The sequence below is a fragment of the Chroicocephalus ridibundus genome, chromosome 6 (assembly GCF_963924245.1).
Source record: "Chroicocephalus ridibundus chromosome 6, bChrRid1.1, whole genome shotgun sequence".
Classification (NCBI taxonomy): Eukaryota; Metazoa; Chordata; class Aves; order Charadriiformes; family Laridae; genus Chroicocephalus; species Chroicocephalus ridibundus.
In genome coordinates, this window is record NC_086289.1 from 16,112,075 (window position 1) to 16,132,315 (window position 20,241).

Genomic DNA, 20,241 nt, shown 5'->3' on the forward strand with positions numbered 1-20,241 from the left:
AGGCACCTGCATCGCCTGCCTCCAGCCCCACGCCAGCACAGCCCCGCTCCAGCCACCCATGGGACAGGAGGCCAAGTCCCCAGCTCCCTCCTGGCACAGGGAAACTGAGGCACGGTGCGGCATTTGTCCTATGCAGCAAGTCCATGGGTGAGTGAGGAGCAGGACCAGGGCAACTTGCATGGATTAAGCACTCCCCAGTGTTACACAGGCCACGCAGACACCCCCATCCCAGCCCCAAGAGGTGGTTCGAGGCATCCCTGAATGCCAATATTTCGCACTCCGTGCTCATCACCTCTGCTTCAACATAACGAAGCCTGTCCACTACTGATATCCCAGGGCTGGGTCAGGATGGAGCCACAGCACCCCGCACTCCTCCCCGTGCCCCCATTTCCTCCAGAAAATGGGCTCAGCGTCGCCCACAAAGCTGCTTACAAAAGACCTGGACGTCTCCAAATCGGCACGTCACCCCATCCGAAAGCTTCGCTGCCCCGGCGGGGAAACGTTCCCTGGGGGAAGCACCAGCATCGCTTGCAGGGATGTACGAGGAGAAAAAAATAATCGAGGAGGGTGGTCTTGCCCAGCCCTCCGGTGAGATGCCCAGCCACCAACGAGCTGCCATACGGTGCCAGGGCGATGCACCAGCCCCTGTCCCCTGCACACTTCGTGTGCAGGGGACAGGGGCTGGTGCATCGCCCTGGCACCGTATGCAGGGAGCAGGAGCTGGTGCATCACTCTGGGTTGCTCCTGGGGAACCAAACCCGGCTGGAAAACCACCATTGCTGGGGCAGAGGAAGGGAGACGCCGCTCCTGGAAGGGCCCGAGCTGCCGGGCAGGGTGAAGCCCGGCTTCCCTGCCAGCAGCCAGGAGCGCAGCAGGCGCAGTTTCATCGCTACCCGCGGGGGGGCACTGCCAGGCTGCCCTGCCTGCGCTGCCTGCGCTGCCTGCGCTGCCTGCGCTGCCTGTTCCCCGCGGCCCAGGTAGCTCCAGCCCTTCCCAGGGCTCTGGGTCGAGCTCCCCCCCGGAAAGGGATCGGGGTCGCCTCCAAAGGGGATGGACCCGACACCTGCAGCAACCCCCAACACCCCAGCACCGCTTCAGATGCAAACGCCTTCTCCCCATCGTCTGCCGGGGACGCGATGAGCCCAGCGACCCCAAGGAATGGCGATGACCTTTCAGAAAAAACGCAGAATCACCCCAAATCCCCATTTATCCTCTTTGTCTCCTAGAAGAAGGAATCCCCTAGAAAACCCTCTGGAAACCCCCAGACGAAGTTCACCGCTCTTCCTAGCAATGCATTCAATGCACGGCGCTCCCTCTTGGCAGCTGCCCGCCCTCCAACATTAAACCGCCGTCGTGATTTTTGGCCAAACTGGCCGACGACAGATGCTCTGTCGGTTGGTTCTGTTTTACCTCAAACCAGGACAACCGGTCGCAGCGGGGCCAAGCGTGGGAGCACCCACCGGGCTTCGGTGCTCTGCACCCCGCTCCCAGCTCTGGCGCTGCCTGCAGCTTGTCTGGTTCCCCCACGGAGACCTTGCTCGTGTTCCTCCGCTCGCAGCACATGGGAGTCCCGGCGCGCCCAGGGAGTAAACCCCGGCGTCTGTCTGCAAGCTGCTCACTTACAGCTCGCGAGGGAAACGCCGCTAGAAGGTTGCAACTGACTTTGCGAGGCTTCTCCCCTTCACAGCTTTTTGTGACAGTCACCGATGAAGTGCTGCCGTTGGGGGTACCGAAGCCAAGAGGGACAGACGCTGGATGCGAGGGGTTTCAGCAAGGCCCCCGGCAGCGGGCTTACATCGCCGGCAGGGTTACACAGCTGACGACACCAGGACAAACACATGCTTTGCCTGCGGGATCCTCAGGCCCCGGCATTGGAACAAGGCACGTCCCCTTCCCTCCTGGTGTTTCATAGCTCCCAGCTATGTTTGCTTTACACTTTGGCGCCGAAGCAACAGCAGATGGCACGGCTTCTCCTCGCTCCGCCACGCGGCTTGCGGCACCCTCAGCGGCTGCGCCGGTGCCACCTCGCACCCCGCCAAATACAAGCATGTTGTTGCCATCACGTGCAGAGTGCCAGCAAGTGACCGTGAGCGCTGAGGCATCCAACAGTCCCGCTGGGGGCTAGCCAGCGGATGGGCACGGACAGAGGAGGGGGAAAGAAAGCAGCCCCTGCCCCGCTGTCATAGACGCCCTTTCTGGTTTCATTTCCAGGTATTTTCCTAAAGCTCCAAGTTTAAGCATTCCTGGGTATTCAATCCGAGGGGATGCTCAAGCAGACGGCCCATCCACGGCACCACCCGCGCCGCAGGGACCACGTGGCTGGAGTTTGTCCCCACTGGGCACAGGGTGCAGAGGGCTGCGGTGGTCCCGGGGGTGCAAAGGGGGACAGATGAGGGGGGGTGAGCAAGCAATGGGGGATGCGCAGCCTCCTCCCTGCAAGTGCCAGAGGACAGAGTGGGACATCGGTCTGCCAACACCCCGGGCAGACCCTGCGGGGAGGCCGGAGCACATGTGTATGTCCCAGGGGGAAGCTCTCAGCAGCCTGTCTGCCAAGCAGGGCGCCCGCTTGCTCCCTGGGTACCCACTGCATTTCCACCCCTTCCTGGCCCAGTCCCATCCCAGACCCCTTCTGTCCCCAGGCGCATCTCCCGCAGGGATTTCTGACCCAGCAGATGCCTGTTAATTAGCAGCAGCCAGCCCCAAACCCATGGCTGTGCCACGGGGAGAAGGAGGGCGCCAGCCTTCCTTCCACGTCCCCCAAAAGCCTTATGGCTAAGCTACAACCACACAACCCGGCTCCGGCTGGGCAGCGTGGAGGACGGTGGTGGTCAGGGACTGTGATTTTGGACACTTTCCTGCTTGGATCTTCCCCACCGTGTGCATGATGGCTGCTGGTGCAATACATGCTGCGGATCAGGAGGTGCCCCCGCCGCTGGCTCTGCTGGCAGCCCCTGCCCCACCGCTGCCGCCGCCGATCCCCGGGGAGCCTCGGCGAGGAGCCAGGCACTGGGGACACGGCTCCCCCAGGGCTGGCAGGGGCTCGGCGGCGGGAGCCAACCCCCCAGCGCGCCGCCCTGCCCGGCACTTAGCGGGGCACCCGAGCAAAACTGTTCGACATGGCTTCCCAGTGGGGAGCCCACTCAGGCAAACAAACCCCGGCAGCCTTAATCTCTCCGGCAAGAGCCCGGCGGGCCGGAGGGCGGGCGGGAAGGAGGGGGCCGCGGCGGCCAGGCGGGGAGGCCGGGGCTATTACCACGCTCTCATTCTTTCGGCTAATCCTGACTTCACACTTTAACCTGATTGAGCCTTGTTTGGCGAGCCGGCTCCTCGCGCGCCGCGTTGAGGGGATTAGGGCCGGACGCAGCGGGGAGGTAATTGCTTCCCGGCGGCGCTGGCCCCGCGTCCTCCGAGCCCCCCGCTGCCTGCCAAGAGCGCTGGGGCGGCCTGGCAGCCCTCCGGTACAGCGTTCCCCTCGCCAGGCAGCCCGGCTTGGCAGCATCGCTGGGGTGGCTCTGCCAGCGGTGAGAAGGTCCCTCTCGCCTGGCCTCGGTAGCCACCAGGGCACCTCCGTCCAGGTGAAAGTTGCAGCCCATGTCGTGTCCCAGCCATGCCAGCAAGGGATGTGGAGACACGCTGAGGCAGGCGAGCAGTTTTCCACCCCGGCAGCACCCGCACACCCAGGATTGGCTGCCGGCTCCAGGCAGGTGAAACACAGGGGGTTGCTCTCCCCTTTAATTTGTTTCCTCCCCAGCTTCCACACTGGAAACTTATTAGCATCCTCCCAGACCCTCTCCTTTTCACTGGGGCAGGTCAAAGGCGTTAATCCTTCAGCTGCTGCCAGGCTGTTGCTCCCACGATGAAGATGCTCCCACGCTTCCCCCAGCATCTCCACTCCACTGGCGCTGGGACCAGCCACTGCAGGCACCAGCTTGGCCACAACAACCCTCTTCTAAGTCTCGAGCAGACGAGGCAGCTGCCCTCCCAACCAAAGCCACGCAGCTCTGAGCACTGGGATTTTGGTCTGGGATAGGTGCTCCCTGGATCCCAGCCTCGCCTCGCTGGCGCCATGCCGGAGGAGGCTGTGCCAGCATGCAGCCGGCATCTCCGCAAGCCAAAGGGCCTGCCAGGGACTAACCAGCAAGGACCAGCAGCTACTAAGCAGCTCGGTGTCCCTTGGGTCACGCCACACATGCTGTTTGTCCCAGCACAGCCTGACCAGGGCAGAGGGACGGGCAGAGCCGGGGCTGCCCCCCCGGCACGGCTGTTCACACCACGGCCTCCACCACCTGACAGGTGACAAGGGCGAGCGTGAAGGGACAGAAAGACTCCCGCATTACTCAAGATCGATAGACTAATCAGCGCTTGCATTCGTGGCCGACAGCCCAGAGCCCCCCCGGGGGTTTTGCAGTCCCATTTCTTGCTGCAGGGGAGGAGAGGCTGCACCACGATGGGGGAAACAAGCGTCACCCACGTGTCCCAGCCACACAATCCACTCGAGGTGATGGACACGAGTGCTGCAAGGACCCAGAGCCCAAGGAGGGGTGTCCCGGAGGGGAGCTGCTTGCCAGAGGGTGGGGGCAGCTGCCCTGCTGCTGCATTAGCAGGGTGCCGGGGGAATAAGGCAGGGTTTTGTCCACCATGTCACCTGCCCCGGTCCCCAGTGCTGGTGTGAGCAGGACCCCGTCTCAGGTTCAGGCTCCCATGGTGTGCCCCTAGCATTACGTCAGGCTGTTTGATTTTTAATGGGCTCCGCCGGCCCAGCTGCCGGCACCGCTCTATCCTCGCTGAGGGGGACGAGACAGACCTCCCACCCCCTCTGCCCCTGCCTCACCGCGCCATCCCCGAGGCCACGGGGAGCCTGCGCCCTGCCTGCTGCTGCCTGATACCTGCTGTGACCCCAGCCCCTGGGGCTGACGGGGTTTGCGTGGGTGCCAACAAGCCAGGGTGCAGCACGGTGGGCTCAGCGCGAGCCCCTGCCACTCCGGAAAGAGATCGTGGGGTCTCTGGAAATGGCAGGAATGCCCCAGGAATGGGACAGGGTCCAAAGCAGCACTGTGAGGGGGAAAGGGAACATTACCCGCTGCTTTTCACAACACCAGAACAAGGGATGACTGGCACAATCACGAAGGCAGGCTTAAAATCACAGCTAAGTGACTCCTCCAAATTAGGTGTTGTTGGTGCGTGGGGCTCCCAGCCACAACCAGCTCAAAAGGGAAATGAATAGAAGAAAATGCAGAGATGCACCCGCAATGCCGTGCTGCAGTGAGGAACACTTGCACGTGGATGCTCGGGAGCCACCTTCTGCTGCCAGGGGACCAGCGAGGCTCCCCTCTGATAGTCACCACACTGCTCGGTGCAGGCTGCCAGGCATGGCCGATGGCTCAGCCACCGCTCAGCTGGCAGGGACTGTCACCCAGCAGGAGCCACTTCTGCTGTCAGCCTGTTTTAGTGGGAGGCAGAGATGTACAATCCTTCTGCTCCCCAGAGCAGCGGGGGGGATGTCAGCCCGGGGTCAGCCCGCTGCCGGCACCCCCCACCCAGCCAGGGCAGGGTGCCAGGGTCCCCGCTGCAGTCTCTGCCTGCCACTCTTGTCCCTGACCCTCCTGCTGGGGGGGACACAGCGAGTCGGGGGCTGCTCCTGCGGCGGCTCAAGGGGGAACAGCTGGTTGCTGCGAGGAGCATCGCAGGCTGGGCGGCGCGGCACAGCCCTCCCCGCTGGCAGCCGGAGCGAGCGCTTCATCAGGCAGCCCCAGCCGCCAACAATTACGTGCTGAGTAAATCGATGGGATATAATTGGACTATTAAGATCTCATTATCCTCCTGGCTCCGGGTGCCGCAGCCCGCAGCGTGCTGGGGGAGACCGCAACCTGCAGCCACAGAAACTGCCTCCTGACCCAGACAGCCTTGGTGGGTAATGGGGACAGGGTGCACGGAGGTGGTGCAGCCAGAGGGGACAAGGATGGTGGCAACAACCTCTATGCAGCACAGGAGACGTCTCTCTCAGTGAAGTACTGTGCAAAGGCAGGGAGGTGTCCCTACAGGGGCCCTAGAGATGAGGAGGTCCAGGCATCCTCCTTCTAGCCACCACAGCAGCCTGAAAGCCACTGCTGGCCTCTCCTGCCCTGTGCAGGGCTCATTGCTCCTGGGTGGCATGGGGAGTCTGGCCTCTATATGCAGTTTTGTGCATGCCTCTACCCCAGCCCAGCCGGAAAATGGGGCTCATGTCCCCACCTGCGTGTTGCAGGGTCCCTGTGCTCTGAGTCGCACAGACTCTGGGGGTCCCCTCGCCTGTGCAAGGGCCACGTACCCGTCACGTCCATCACCTGCTCACACACCACCCGTGGGGGGGTGATGTGATTCCTGGCTGTGGGACAGTCCTCCCGAAGGGACCACAGTCCTCAGCACCGCTTGGTGGGCAGGATGACACACCAGGTCACAGCCACCGAGGTCCAAGCAGCAATAAATAACCCCTTCCCTTAGGATAGGCGACCCCATCCCCACTTGAGGTTTTTTGCAGTAACATTTCTTGTTATCTTAGTATCCGCGAAAGTGATGGGTCAGAGCTCATCCTTGCCAGGCCCACATATATATAAGGATGAAACCATCCTTTGCTGGAGCAAGGCAACACACTGCTAGACATCATGATGTCGTGCTGAGTGTCTCAGACCACAGACCTCAGCGACACAAGCCCGATCAACAAATTCTGCCCGTCCCCACCACGTACACACGGCAAAGACTAAAGGTGAACACTGCCAGCCTGGGGAGCAATGCTTCCCGCTGCTCCTCTGCTGGGAAAGGCTTCCCAAAGTGCCGTGCTGACCCCAGGCTCCAGCCCCGGCCCCTTCCCTCCCGGGAGATGCAGATGCTTCTCAAAACATTAAAGCTGGAGAGGTTTGTTGCTCGGACAGCCGAGCAGAGCGTGTGTAAAATGCACCATATGCTCGTGGCAACAGTTAGCGAGAAGAGTCCCAGCCCCAGCACGGTGGTGCTGATTTAGCAAAACATTTCAGGGCAGGCATAAATCTCAGCGGCTTCAAAGGGACGCTGCTGACCGGGGCCATGACCCGGGACGCTGTCCTTACTGGAGCACTAGTGCCACCACGGTGCCTGCGTATGCCGAGGGGGTGCACCGGGGATGCCCGTGGGTGCGTGCACCACAGGTGACACCAGCAGCCCCGTGTTTGGTCGCGGGGGAAGTCGGGGACAAGCAACGTCCATCGTGAGAGGGATGATCTGCACGGGAAGGGCGTTTGCAGGAGCCGGGCTTTGCCGAGAAGCTCTCCGCGCAGGGCAGCGCCTGTGCCGTGGCTCCGGTCCAGCTCCAGCAAGGAACGGCTCCGGCGTGGGCTGCGCTGCAAAGCCAGAGCCGCGGGACTCGGCCTCCGTGGGAAGGGGGATGCTATGGGAACAAGGGGAGCTAGCCAAGGAAAAGAGGGGAGGGTGGGAGAGAGGGGGAATAAAGCATCTGCCACCCACCCTGGAGCCTCTTCAGAGACGGAAACAAGTTAAAAGCAGCAGCTTTAATGGAAACACAAGTGAAATAACAAGCTGCAAACCCTGCGTGCCTGTCACCGCCCCCTCCCCGCACTGTCCCTTTGTTCCTGCAACCTTGTTATCTGCGGGAAGGGGAGCCAACGTGAGGCCAAGGCATCGCCACCAGCTCCCCAGCATCCCGAAGTGCCTCGAGAGAGCAGCAGCACCTGCTGCGCCCAGCGCCCTGCGGTCTGGCAGAGGCCGGGGTGGGCAGAGGGGTGTCCTGCAGCGCACACGCAGGAGCAGCCGACCTGCCACCGCCTGCAAAGGGACCTGCTGTGTGTCTGACACGTCCTCCCCAGCTCCCACCGATCGCTGGATGAAGGCAGGTCCCCTCCAGCAAGTGTCTGGATAGACACCGGGTGTTAAAACTGCCCCTGCCCGGCTCACGGCCTCTGTGTCCTACTGCCACCGGCAGCCAAGGCACCCAGCCGGCAGCCCCATCCCTGTGTGGCCTCCTGCTTCTCTCCATCCCCGCTTTTCACCACCTCCAAGTCCCCTCCGCCCTGCTGTTCAGCAAGCTTGTTCTTCTCCCGCCTTTCATGTTTTTTGCTTCTGTTTCGCCCTTGAGTAGCGGGAAATCCCTGCGAAACCCTCCACCAAAGCATGTTTTCTTTCCAGCTCCCACGCTACCTTCCAGCCTGCGCACCTACCTGCTCCACATTTGCATTGCCCGGCTCATTCCCAGCATGTTCCCGACACGCTGCACTCAAAGGCGCGGAGCCATCCCTTTCCCTGGGGCTGCACAGCCTCCCCCCAAACCCCCCCTCGGCTCACCGCCCTCCTGCTCTCCCCTTGGAGAGGGAAACCACTGCCCACGGCAGAGCATCATCCCAGCACCCACGGAGCCAGCATGTCACAGGGTGCCCAGCAATCCGGGTACCGCAGCCCAGCAGCTCCAGAGCTTGGGGCAGAGCAAGCCGGGGGGTGGCGGTGGGGATTTGCTGGACCACACATGGCTCTACCTCTGGCAGATGGCAGCGTGCCACAGCAAGACCCTCACACGCAGGCTAGGTTAGGACACAGTCAATCTCCCCTCGCCCCGCCATGCACGGAGGGCCCTGCTGGGTGACGGTACCATGCCATGCCAGGAGAGGTGCCGGGCTCCAGCCCTGTGTGCCGGGAAGCCTTGGACTCTCCAGCACACGGCGCGTGCTCCCTGCCTGGCAGCTCGCGCCCGAGAAGACACCCCGAACTCCATGCAGCAACACTCATCCAAGGTGTAAATGAAAAAGCAAATAGCTCTTCTGGCGAGCCAGCCCCGAGCCCTGTGGGGAGCTGGCTGTGGCTCTCGTTAGCAGGCTCATCCCCTGGGTTTGCGGCACTGCTGAGCTCAGAGCTAATTCACTCCCAGGCTCTGAGGCTTTTAATTGCTAATAAGTGCGAAGCCAACCCTGCCGGCCCTCCTGGATTCCTCCGAGGTGTGAACGAGGCTGAGCCAAGCTGAGAATTGCGTCCCGGCTGTCCCAGATCTGGCGCAGGCTGGTGAGCCAAGCAGCAATGCTATGGATCTGCGATACTGCTCCTCAGCTTTGCAAGTCATGGGATACCAACTCTAAAACCTGGGTCCGGGCTTTGGGAAGGGCTAAAGCAAACTCCTTCTGGCCTGGAGGATGCTCTGAAATCCATGCTGAACCTTGCAAGACCCAGCTGGAGTCACTTGGCAAGATGCCCTGGCATGACAAAAGGTCCTTCAGGCTTGTCACACTCAACCCTAGCACTAAGATGGGCAAAACTCTTGCCCCATTGGTGGCTGGATCTCATAGCCTGGTTTCCTGAAAGCACCCGTGAGTGAATACAGAGCCAGCAGTGGGATGCAAGGTGGGAGATGCATCGCGGGGTGAAAAGCATCAGCCCCCATTGGCAGCCAGGGTGGAGCCAGCAGGACACCTCAAATCCAGATCAGCAGCTGGAAAAAGAGATGTGATTTTACACAGGGTTGGGAGGAAACAGCCCTGATAGGAGCAGGGTCCGTTGGGAAAGGAGGCTGGGAAACGGGGCAGAGCAAGTGTGAGGCTGCAAGAGTGCCCAAGCATGGGAACCGAGCGCAGGGGCGCACAGCAAGGCAAACCCAACAAGCAGATAAAGAGACTCCATCCCCTGTGGCACACATCAAAGCCAGGATAAAAACTGCTGGCAAGGGCAGGAAAGCCCTGCCACAAGGCTGGGCCCAAGCTGGGGCTGCCCTTGCTCCGGTAACGTCGCTCCCAAGGGGGGTTGGGAGAGCAGCACCCAGCCATGGCTGTGCCACGGGGCACAGGGAGCTGCACCCCAGCCCAAGGGGTTTCCCTCCTTGCAGCACCTCTTTGAAGAGCTCCCAGCACAAAACCACCCCAAAACCACCCCGTGAGTCTGGGGAAGCCTCTGCCTGCAGGCAGTTAGTACAGCTGCAGCCCCCACGGTCATCAAACCCTGCCGCCCACGGACCTCGCCTGCGCTGGGCATCAACAGCTCCTTCTTGTTTTGGGGAGGCAGAAATGAGTTGCTGGAGGCACATTTGGGTGCTCCTCCTGCTTTTCCCCGACCCACGCATACATGGAGCCCCAGAGGAGCCGTGAGCCCAGCAGCAGTGTCCGACCGCAAGGCACAGACCAGGGAGCCCCGGCCCCGAGCCCACGGGGGTCTCACACAGACCTTCAGCCTCCATGTTAAAGCTCAAGTGATGGAGCAGCCCCGCACCCCTTTGCAAGCTGCCCCGAGGTTAATTATCTCTGAGGTTAATGACACACCTCCTGTCTGCTCCGAGTGCATCTCACTTCAGGTGGGGACACCCTCTCTGTCACCCCGCGAGCCCACGGCTGACGCTGCCCTGCGGACATGCCTGTATAGCCAGTGGCTGCGTTACCTGCATGTCCGCGTCTCCTGCCACAGCCCAACTGAGCCAGGAAGGGAAGGATGCATTTCCCAGGAGATAGCTACAGTCACAGGTGTTTTCATGAAGGTTGAGCATCACACTGCCATCACCCACAGTACGCCAGAGCACACAGCTCGTGGGGAACCCTAAGAAGAAACATGCACGCCAGCTCACCTCCGCACCCCTTTCTTCCATTTAAAACATAGCTCAAGCCCAGCTGGGATTGCAGTGGGAATTCCTGCTAAGGGAAGAGGCAGGGTGCTCTGGGGAGAGGGAATGGGATCCTGCACCCTGTCCGGCTCGGGGGGGGTCTCTCCTCCCAGCTCCAAGCTGTCCGGGGCTAGATCTGCCGATGGTAGAGCCAGCCTGCCGGGCGGCTGCTGGGGTGGTCTGGCTGCTTGTGCTCTAGGACCCGGGGAGAGGAGCCGCCGAGGCTGATTACCCCTGCCAGAGCAGGCCTGGCGGGTTTATTTTTAACAGTTCTGATTGAAGCTGGTTTCCTGCTGACATTTACACTCCTTCATCATTATCGGCTCCCCAGCTTCCAACCGCCAAGATAAAAGGGGGGGATGAAATCTCCCGAACAGTGGGGTCCTGGCTGCAAACCCCGCCAAGGGGAAGAGACCCACGCAGGCGCAGATGAGCAGATATCAGCCCCCTCGGAGGGAGGTGGGGGTGGTTGGGGAGTCCAGTCTCACAGCAGGGGCATCACGGGCTGGGACCCCACCACAGGACGCAGCAGGAATCATCTCAGAGCAGCCTGGGGAGGGATATGTGCCACCCATCGCCAGCATGTGTGCAAGAACATGGCAGAATGGTCGGGATATAGGTGCAACTTTGGGTGTTGGTGCCCCCAGAGACACCCCTGCTCCTGTGTCCCAACCGTGACCAGCTCCAGGTGTTGCTACCCCAAGCCACAACTGCTGGCCCAGGCCAGTAGAAGGGCGAGCAGCAAACCCCCGGTCACCTGCAAGTGCCCATGCCAGCACCCTGCAGCTCCTGGCAGGGGACAGGGACAGGCAGCACAGCCTGACACTCGTCCTTCTTCCCACGCTGCCAATAAACCTTTATTTTCATGGCAGGCAGCGCACTGTGAAGGTGGTAGCAGGGCTCCCAGCACGGCCAGAGCTAAGCGCTCAGATCTAAAAACCTCTTTCTTTTTTTTTTTTTTTTTTTTTTTCACTAAGAAACAGTCAAATTCCAACACGTGCAGGCTAAAAATACACCCCAGTCTGCCAGGGACTCTGGCCCGCTCTTACATCTCTTGGATGATTCATATTTTGTCAGATCCCAGCTCGGTTTCAAGATTAAAAATACCAGGTTTGGGAGACAAGCATGTCACAGGCCTCGCAGAAAGTGGCCAGAGACCCAACCCTGGTGGGAGATGTCCTGCTGCAGCCAGGACCACGGGCTGGGCATGGTCCTTGCCATGGGGAAAAGCCACTCCATGGAGGAGGACAGCCCGGCACAGCCCTGGATGGATACACGCCGCCCCGAGTCCAGACAACCGGCACTGACCCCGCTGCATCCCAGAGCTGTTCCAAAACAGGGCAGACGCATACGTGGGAGCTTGCCTCTCGCTTTTACCTAACTTAATTACCTAATACACCAAAAGCTTCCTCCTAAGTAAATATTATAGGGATTTAAAAGCATTTCTGACAACATATTAGATATGTAAAATACCGCATATTAGCCAGCTCCTGCGCTGAAATCCTTCTCGGAACAATGCAGGGTCCTGGCTGGGCAGAAATCCAGGACACCTTTTCAAGTAAATTGGGAGAAAGGCCCGTTCTTCTGGCAAAGAGGGTTTTTTTTCTGAGGGCTTGAGATTCCCGGAGCACAAAGGAGGCAGCCCAGCAAAGGCGGTTAGGATGTAAGAGGGCTCCCGGTTAGTTAAGTAAACATTAATGCAAATTGTCAGTGAGCCTGGAGATGAGATCCCGGGCACCGCGGCTTGCAGGGGAGCAGGAGCTTTTCCATATTATCAGCCCATCCACCCGCCGAGGGGAGGGGGCAGGAGCGGGAAGCTGCTCGGCGCCAGAAAAAAGGAGCTCCGAGAGCCAATTTCCATCCGACTGCAGCGCATTTGATGTCTTGTGAAGTCGAGTTCACACGCGCCGTCTCGCCTCTGAAAGGGCTGGATCCTCCCCATGCACACACGCAGCCCCAGCTCCAGCCGAGCACGCGAGCATCCCGCAGCACCCTGGGATCCAGCGAGGGACGAGCCATCCCCATTGCACCCCTCCAGCTGGAGGGAAAAGGGCATGGCTTGGGTCTCGCCCTCATGTGTCGGCTCTGAATGAGGCCGAAGCACGGCTGCCTTGCTTTGCCCCCCGCACAGAAAATGTCTGTGCCTCCCCCCTCAATGCCTGCTTGGTGTAAGAGCCAAATTCAGTGCTGAGATGGAGCCGTGGGGACCACAGGATGGGGCACAGGAGGGCTGCAGCATCCCCCACCGTAACCTGCAGGTAGGAGCCCAGAGCTGCTCCGCTGCCAGGCTCTTCCCCTAAAAGCAAAGCAGGGAGCAGGCGGTTTGCAAGGGAAAAGTCCGGGAGCGAAGGCAGGGAACAACACCAGGTAATTGCCTGCAAACTTAACTCGGCTTGCAAGCGGGAGCCGCAGTGCCGGGCTTTGAACCCTGCTGTTTCATGTGCCTGATGCTCCAGCCGCTCTCCTCGCCTCCCGTCAGATGCTGGAGAGGGGGTGAGGACAGAGGGAAGGTTTGAAATTCACACTTTAGAGCTGATATCTGAGCGGCCTGGCCTGTATTTGCTGCAGGACTGGAGGCAAGTCAGGGAGCGGGAGACACGGCTGGTGCTCCCACAGCCTTTGACGCTGGGGATGCTCTGCCTGCTCGGGGATGCTCTGCCGCAGCGGAAGCGAGGAGCCGCGCTCGCTACAGCTCCCATGCTGCAGCTCGTACGTGGGGGTAACGCTGCCTAACGCTGGACCATCGGACCAGGGGCTCTCAGCACACTGCCACACTGCCTGGGAGCAACTCCCATGGCACGCCTGCAGCACACATGCTGCAGCCCGTCGCCCACCAGTCACATCCACACGCCCACCGGCGTGTACACACACTGCACACCCTCTTAATCACTCCTTAATTTTTGCTTTCAAGCCTTTGCCCCAGCAGCATCACTTTTCACCCACCCTTGCACCAGGCACACCTGGAAAAGCAGCGCCCTGGGGAGCAGCGGGGGGGGACACGACCCCTCCAGGAGCCCAGACCATCTTTTGGAGCCGGTGGGAAGACCAGTGCAATGCTGCTCACCCAGAAATGCTTCCTTGGGCACACAGCCCCAGGAGCGCTGTGGGGAGGAAGACAGAAACCGGAGGCTGGGAGCAACTCTGCTACTGCAGCATGCAATTAAAATCAGTATCCAAACCATTCAGGCCAGACAGAAAGGGACAGTGATGGTGCCAATGCCGAGGAATAGCATGAGGAATCCACCTCCCCCAGCAGTGCTCACAAGAACCCCACACCTCCACCTTCCCCCAGGAGATCCAGAGAGGGAGCCACGGAGGTAGATGGCTCATGGGAACCCTCCCAGCCCCATAGCTGCCACTGGGAGCCACCAATGGGGCAGGGGGTGGGGAGCAGCGCTGCCCAGGTGGCCCCCAGACATGGCCCAGGCTGCGGTGAGTGATGGGCAGGGGTAGCTCTGTCTCCCAGACACTCCTGCATCTTCAGAAATAACAGCACGTCCCGCATCCCTGGAGTCCAGGACACCGGATTCAGACACATTTTTGGGAAAGCAACACCTGATGCCAGTGCACGGCAGGTCTGGGCAGCGCCTTCCTGGTGCTGCCGGAGTGTGGCGGGGGGGCTCTGTGCAAGGGAGAAAGGTGCATCATCCTGGCCGCGCTCCCCTTAGACCCGCACTGTCCCTGGGGTGGGCACAGCACCCCGGTGACCCATCACCCAGCCCACGGACGCAGATGCGTAACCCCAGATCAGGCCAGGCTCTGCACGCTAATGCCCTGGCTCTCCTGCTAATGCTCTCCCCGCAAAACACAGCAGGGTTGAGGGTCTAAGTCCATCAAAGCCAGGCTTTGAACTGGATAAAGAGGCACCCTGGTTTTAATCGCACTGCCCACACCACCGACGACAAGATCCCTCCGAGCCATCTGCACCCTCCGGCATGGCATCCCAGAGCCTCGCAAGGCGCAGCTGGAGCCCAGACCTGCCAGGGCTGGTGGATCCGGGGGCTCTCTGCGACAGGCTCTCACCCCCATAGCTCAAGGGACGGATGCGCTGAGTCCAGCTCCCAGCCAAAGGACAGCCCTAAGCCAGGGAACAGACCTCCTTCTTCCAGGGCTGCCACCTGCTTTCCTCAGCAGCCTCACCCCCCTTTTTCCAGGGACAGATTAGGGACAGGGACAGCACGCATCGATGGCCATAAAGCCATGGACCAAGGACCGTTCTCCTTCCTCCCGCCCCTGGAGACCTCCCGAGCCCCCCAGCCCTGCCATCTGAAACGCTCTCCCAGGCTAAACCCCATCTGCTCGCTGGAGCCACGGCGTCTGCGGGGCCAGGCCATACCTGCCCTTTCCCCGCCGAGGCACCGCAGGGTGGGCAGCCGTCCCGCGGAGCGGGGACATCCCCACTCACCTCGGTGACCCGCAGGCAGCTGCCTGAGCGAGCATCCCCCGGCAGCGCGGGGCTGGGGAGGGCGGGCAGCTGCCCACCTCCCCCGGGGAAGGCAGCGGGCAGGCAGGAGGGGACAGGCGCCGGCGAGACCCACGCCAAGAGAGGAGCCGCCATGCACAAAGGCAGCCTGGTGCCGGCCACACGCTGCTAAGGGCCGGCACGGTCAGCTGGCGGACGGGGCCCGGCAGGAATGGGGTCCCACCGCCCATTTTGCCCCGGGAGAAGAGGGTTTGCAGGCAGCGCCCGCCCCGCCAGGCTGCAAACAGCCTCCCCCCCTCATTATTTTTTCACCGCAAGAACTATCTTATACCTTATCAATAATTCACAGGTACAAACGATAACGTTCGCTGTCATGGTCCGGGAGCCACATGTTCCCGGCGAGGGGGAAGGGGCCGGTTGCGATCGCTATTGTTAATGCCTGCGGAGTCGGAGGGGGGAGGCGGGGAGGATAAATATTTAACACTGTGTCTCCGAGCAAATGTCCATGACCGAGGGCTGAACATGGGTTTTACACAGAGCTGCTCCTGCCCTTGAGAGGGTCATTAGCATGTTAAAAGCCATCAGAGCGGGGCTGATGGAAGGGCTCTGCTGGAGGGACACCACCCCCCCCCACCCAGTGCTCTGCCTGGGGGCCGGCGGGGATGCGAGGGGGCTTTTTGCTGCTGCGGGAACATGGCGATCTCCATCCTGCCCAAATTTCCCCTTTCCTGAGCAAAAAGGTCACCCACAGAGGAGCATCACCAGCTCTGCCTGGGGCGGGGGGGCCACGGCGGACGGGGCACCTGGGGGTACGCTGGGGCTGGTGGGTGGCCAGGGCAGTTCATTGTGCAGGGAATTACAAAGGGGACACAAAGAGCCACACACCGCATTTTGTGTGAGCTTCCTCTCCCGGGCCGCCCGGGCCTTTCTTTTGCCGTGTTGAGGGTGAGCTTTCTGTGTAAATCCATGGGGCACGGGGCGGGGGGGGGAGAATAGGTGTCTTTGTGAAAGAGGCTGGAAAAAAAAAAGGGGGGGGAAGAAGCAAAAGCACAAAACCCAGGCCGGGCAGTAGCAGGCTGCGAGGACAGGAGCACAAAGATTCCCAGAGCATAAAGACGTTGCTACAAGCGGGGGATCAGGGGTCGGCAGGCTGCGAGGGCACTCAGGCGTCTGCACACAACCGCCCCGCTCACCGGTGGCTCCCCGCAGCATCCCGCCGTTCCACACGGGTTGTCCCCAAAACGTGCAGCCAGGGTGGGACTTTGCCAGAGCCACGTCCCCAGCTGCAGCCGGCTTGCGCCTTTTCACTTGTCCCAGGTACAATTTCGAGGCACCGGCAGCCAGGAAAACCCTGCGGCCGGAGAATCCAGGAGCGGTCCATTTTGGCCTCGCTGTTACCGTCACTGCTGGCGTCTCTGCAAAGGGATGGGGAGAGGAGCAGACCCTGGCTCTGCGGAGATGGGGGCACTGGAGGAAGAGGCGTCATGACAGGCAGGGGAGCGGCGCAGGGGAGAGACGGCATCTTCAGCCACCGCCGCTATTTGCCCTCTGAACTCCGAGGCAGAGCCCTTGCAAAGCTCAGCCAGCACCTAACCAGGCAAGGTACTTTGTAGCTCATAAAATTAAAGCAAAGCCGTCTTTCCCTTTTACCGCGCTCGTAAAATATAACTCCGCCTGAGATGCTCAGAGAGGATTGCAGCACATGGGTTGGGAAGGCCACGGCTGAGCATCCCCCAGGGAGAGCGTGGGAAGACCGGCGCCAGTGGATCTCCCCCAGCCCGGCTAAGAGCAACGGGGGCAGCCTGGGAGACCCCCTGCAGGAACCCCCCGGCTGCAGCAGCCCTGTCTCCACCAGCAGATGTGCCTGCTCAGATGTCACCTCGCATCGTCCCAGATGGAGAAGAGCCTCCGCAGGCGGCTTTGCCCAGCCAGCCTCGCAGAGCAGGGACGCTCGGGGGCTTTGTGAGCCGTTAAGGTCCTGGCTTGGGATGGAGGCGCTGGATTGATGTGCCTAGAGAGGGACAGCAGATGGGGTGCCATCAATCACCCAGAAGGGGACACTTCATCACTGGGACACCTCTGTGCTCAGGCCTTCCTGGGATTCCTGCTCCCACCCTCTCCCTTCCCATTTTCACTATCAGGGAAAGTACAGTCTCCTTTGCAACTTTAAAGGACATCCAATCCACCTCTTCCCAGCTGAGTGTTCAATGGTTAACTGCTCTCGGTGGTGGAAAAGCCAAATTTATTTCTAGTCTGAATTTGTCTAGTTTCAGCCTCCAGCTACTGAATGATCTTATGCTTTTTCTCTTTTTCTTTTTTTACAGAATTAATGAGGTGCCTACAATCAGTCTTCTCCCCATGCAGGTACGCAGAGACGGGGACCAAATCCCCTCCTAACCTCCTCTTGCATACACTAAATAGGCTGAGCTTTTTAATTCTTTTCACTGGAAGGCAGGTTTTCCAGACCTCCAATTATCCCGCGCTTCCTCTCCGAGCACTTTCTGATTTCCCAACATCTCTCTAAACTGCAGGCCCCGAAGCAGAAACGATGCTCAGCGGAGGCCTCCCCCGCTGCCCCCCAAAATGGCAACCCCCCTCCTCCCAGCTGCCGGTACCCAGAGCTGCTCTGCTCATCCATCACCCCCCAAGCTGCAGCGCTGGAAGCCCGCATCCCAAAGCAGGGCTGCAGCGACGGCTGCTAAGTCTTTTTCAGTGTAACCACGTCCCCAGACGTTGTTTCCCCGTCTTGTAGCTGTGACCTACATTCTTTTTTCCCCAGCTGCCTGACCTTGCATGAGGATGTTTTCCAGCGCAGGTGTTTCAGGCAGAGCCACACACTCCCAGCCGCTCTGTGGGACCAGCATCCCACCAGACAGGCATCCCGCCGGCGGCACCAGCCCCGCTCCTTTCACCTATTGGTTTGTGTTTCCTTTCAAACCGAGCTCCCTGAGGGTGCAGACAGGTTCTTCCCCAGCTGCATCACCTCTACGTCCCAGCTCACTGCACACCCTTGGCTGGGGCAGGGCAGAAGGAGAACATGAGACGCCAGGAGAGCTGGGAGGGGGTTGGCAAACGCCAATACTGCCATCGAACAACCCAAGACTACCACGGCTCTGCAGAGACGGTGAACATCAGTTCATCATCATCAGAGCCCCGCTGCAGCCGCCCTGCCAGAAAGGCGACCGCTGCAATTCCCCCCAGGCAGTCTACCAGTGAAGCACACTGTCAGAAATGCTACATCGATTTTTGCGGAATATTAATATTTTCATCGCAATATCCTCCAGGCAAGAGTAAAATGACTTGCAGAAGTCTCAGTATATCATGTCAGCACAGTCGCTACTTATCAACCCAATTTGTCAGCTCATCAAAAAATATGATATCAGGTTTGTTTGACGAGAGCAATTTTCCATGTGGATTGGCATTAATTATCCTTTAATTCCTCCCTGATTGCCGCCCGTACTGTTATTGTAGCGGGGATCGGTGTCAAGCTGGAGGCAGAGCAGCCGGCTGTTACCCGGGCGGAGGCGGTGCAGGGATGCTCTATCGTGGCAGGGATGCTCTATCATGGCAGGGCCTCCCACTGCACCTCAGCCCAACCAGTGCCATGGGGCTTAACAACCTCACGACACTCTGGAGGTGGCAAAGTGACTGATGCATGGAAAGTGTCACATCCCTCCCTGCACAGCCCAGGTCCTGGCCAGGGGCAGTTGCTAAGAGACAAGATGGGGATGGAGGGAGTGAAGAAGGATGGGGGAGAGGGAGGATACACGGCGATGGACCCCGCTGGGGTCAGATCCTGCCCTGAGGAGCGGGATCAGACCGCAGCAGGGACCTTGACTACCTGGGCAAAGAGCTGGGTTTGTGCAACCATCCCTGCCAGGGACGGGGACCTGCTCACCCCCCAAGCCCCTTTCCTGAGGCAAGAGGCAGCCCTGGCCATAGGCACGGGCTGGAGTGGCCCCTGGAGAAGCCAATATTTGCTTTCTCTCCGGTTCACCCTCAGGCTGAGGAATGCGGGGTCACCACCTGCACGGCTCCCCAGGGAGGCGGTTGTGTGCGGAGGGACACGGGGACGTCCCCTTTTGGCCACACTATTTATTTTCTCAATATTTGTGGAAGGAAATGAGAGCCGGGGTGTGTGGGGGGGATGTGGGGCCAAGGATGGGCCGGGAGGGCTGGCAGGCAGACCGTCCACTGAAGGTCGGCGGGTGAGGGAGGCCGGCCAGTGCTTCCCAACCTCCCCGGACCCTCCTCGGCTCCCACCTTGCGCTGCAGCACTTCTGGATCAGGAACACTGCCACGGGTCTCCTCTCCCGTGCCTTGCCTCATCCCCTGGCTCAGCTATCCGCTTGGATGCGGCCAGACGCGCCAGAGCAAGCCACTACCTTCACAAAAAGCCATTGCAGAGCGAGTGGGCTCATTCCCACTGGGAAAAAGGACTTTTCCAGCAAAAGGTACCACTTGATGCTCGCTCCCATTAAACCTGACGGGCTCTTCTGCAGCCTGCTCCCCTAAGAAGCTCAAATCCCCCGCGAAATGACGAGCCATCCTACAGGACAGGTGATATCCCCAGCAGCCAGCCGGCTGGCAGCTTATAACCTGCTCCTGCTCCCAGCCATTAATAAAACTCAAAAGCAACGATCCCACCAGCGACACCGCTCCCCAGCAGCCCTTCGCTCCTCCACGCTTCATCTCGCTTGGCACTGACGTGCTTCCAGTCTAGGCACTGCCTCCGGACGGGCTGTGATCACACAGCCCTGGCACCGCGCAGCAGGGTCTGGAGGAGGAATTGGGCCATCGGTTGGAGGTGCGGCCCTTGGAGAGCCAGGGAGGGCTGTCACCGTGTCTCTAATCCCTACAGCTCTGGGAAATGCAGCTGGCAGGGCCGCACAGGCAATTTAGCTCCTGTCTCTGGGACTCAGTTTTCCGTCTGTAAATAAGAAAAAAATACGCTGATGTCTGCAGCGGTGAGGACGCAGGACCGAGCGAGCGCCCCGAGGTACCCTAGAGCCCAGGGGGAGGGCGTCAAAGACTAAATATTATCATTCCTCACATTGCGACCAAGACTGCTGAGCAGAAACTGCCGCTCCAGCAGTGCGGCCATCGCAGGCTGTATTTGCAATGTCAGCTAACGACGGAGCTAAGGCATCTCCAAAAGCCGGACTCGCACACAGTGATAGTCCCCAGTGTCCCTGCGTCCCCAGAGCCAGCATCTTGGAGC

At 60.4% G+C, this 20,241-nt stretch overlaps 1 protein-coding gene across 1 annotated transcript in view; it reads right to left on the reverse strand.

The window, feature by feature from the left end:
• The window catches only part of SLIT1 (slit guidance ligand 1), a 63,500-nt gene that overhangs the window by 18,748 nt on the left and 24,511 nt on the right, over positions 1-20,241 (reverse strand). The window lies entirely within an intron of this gene.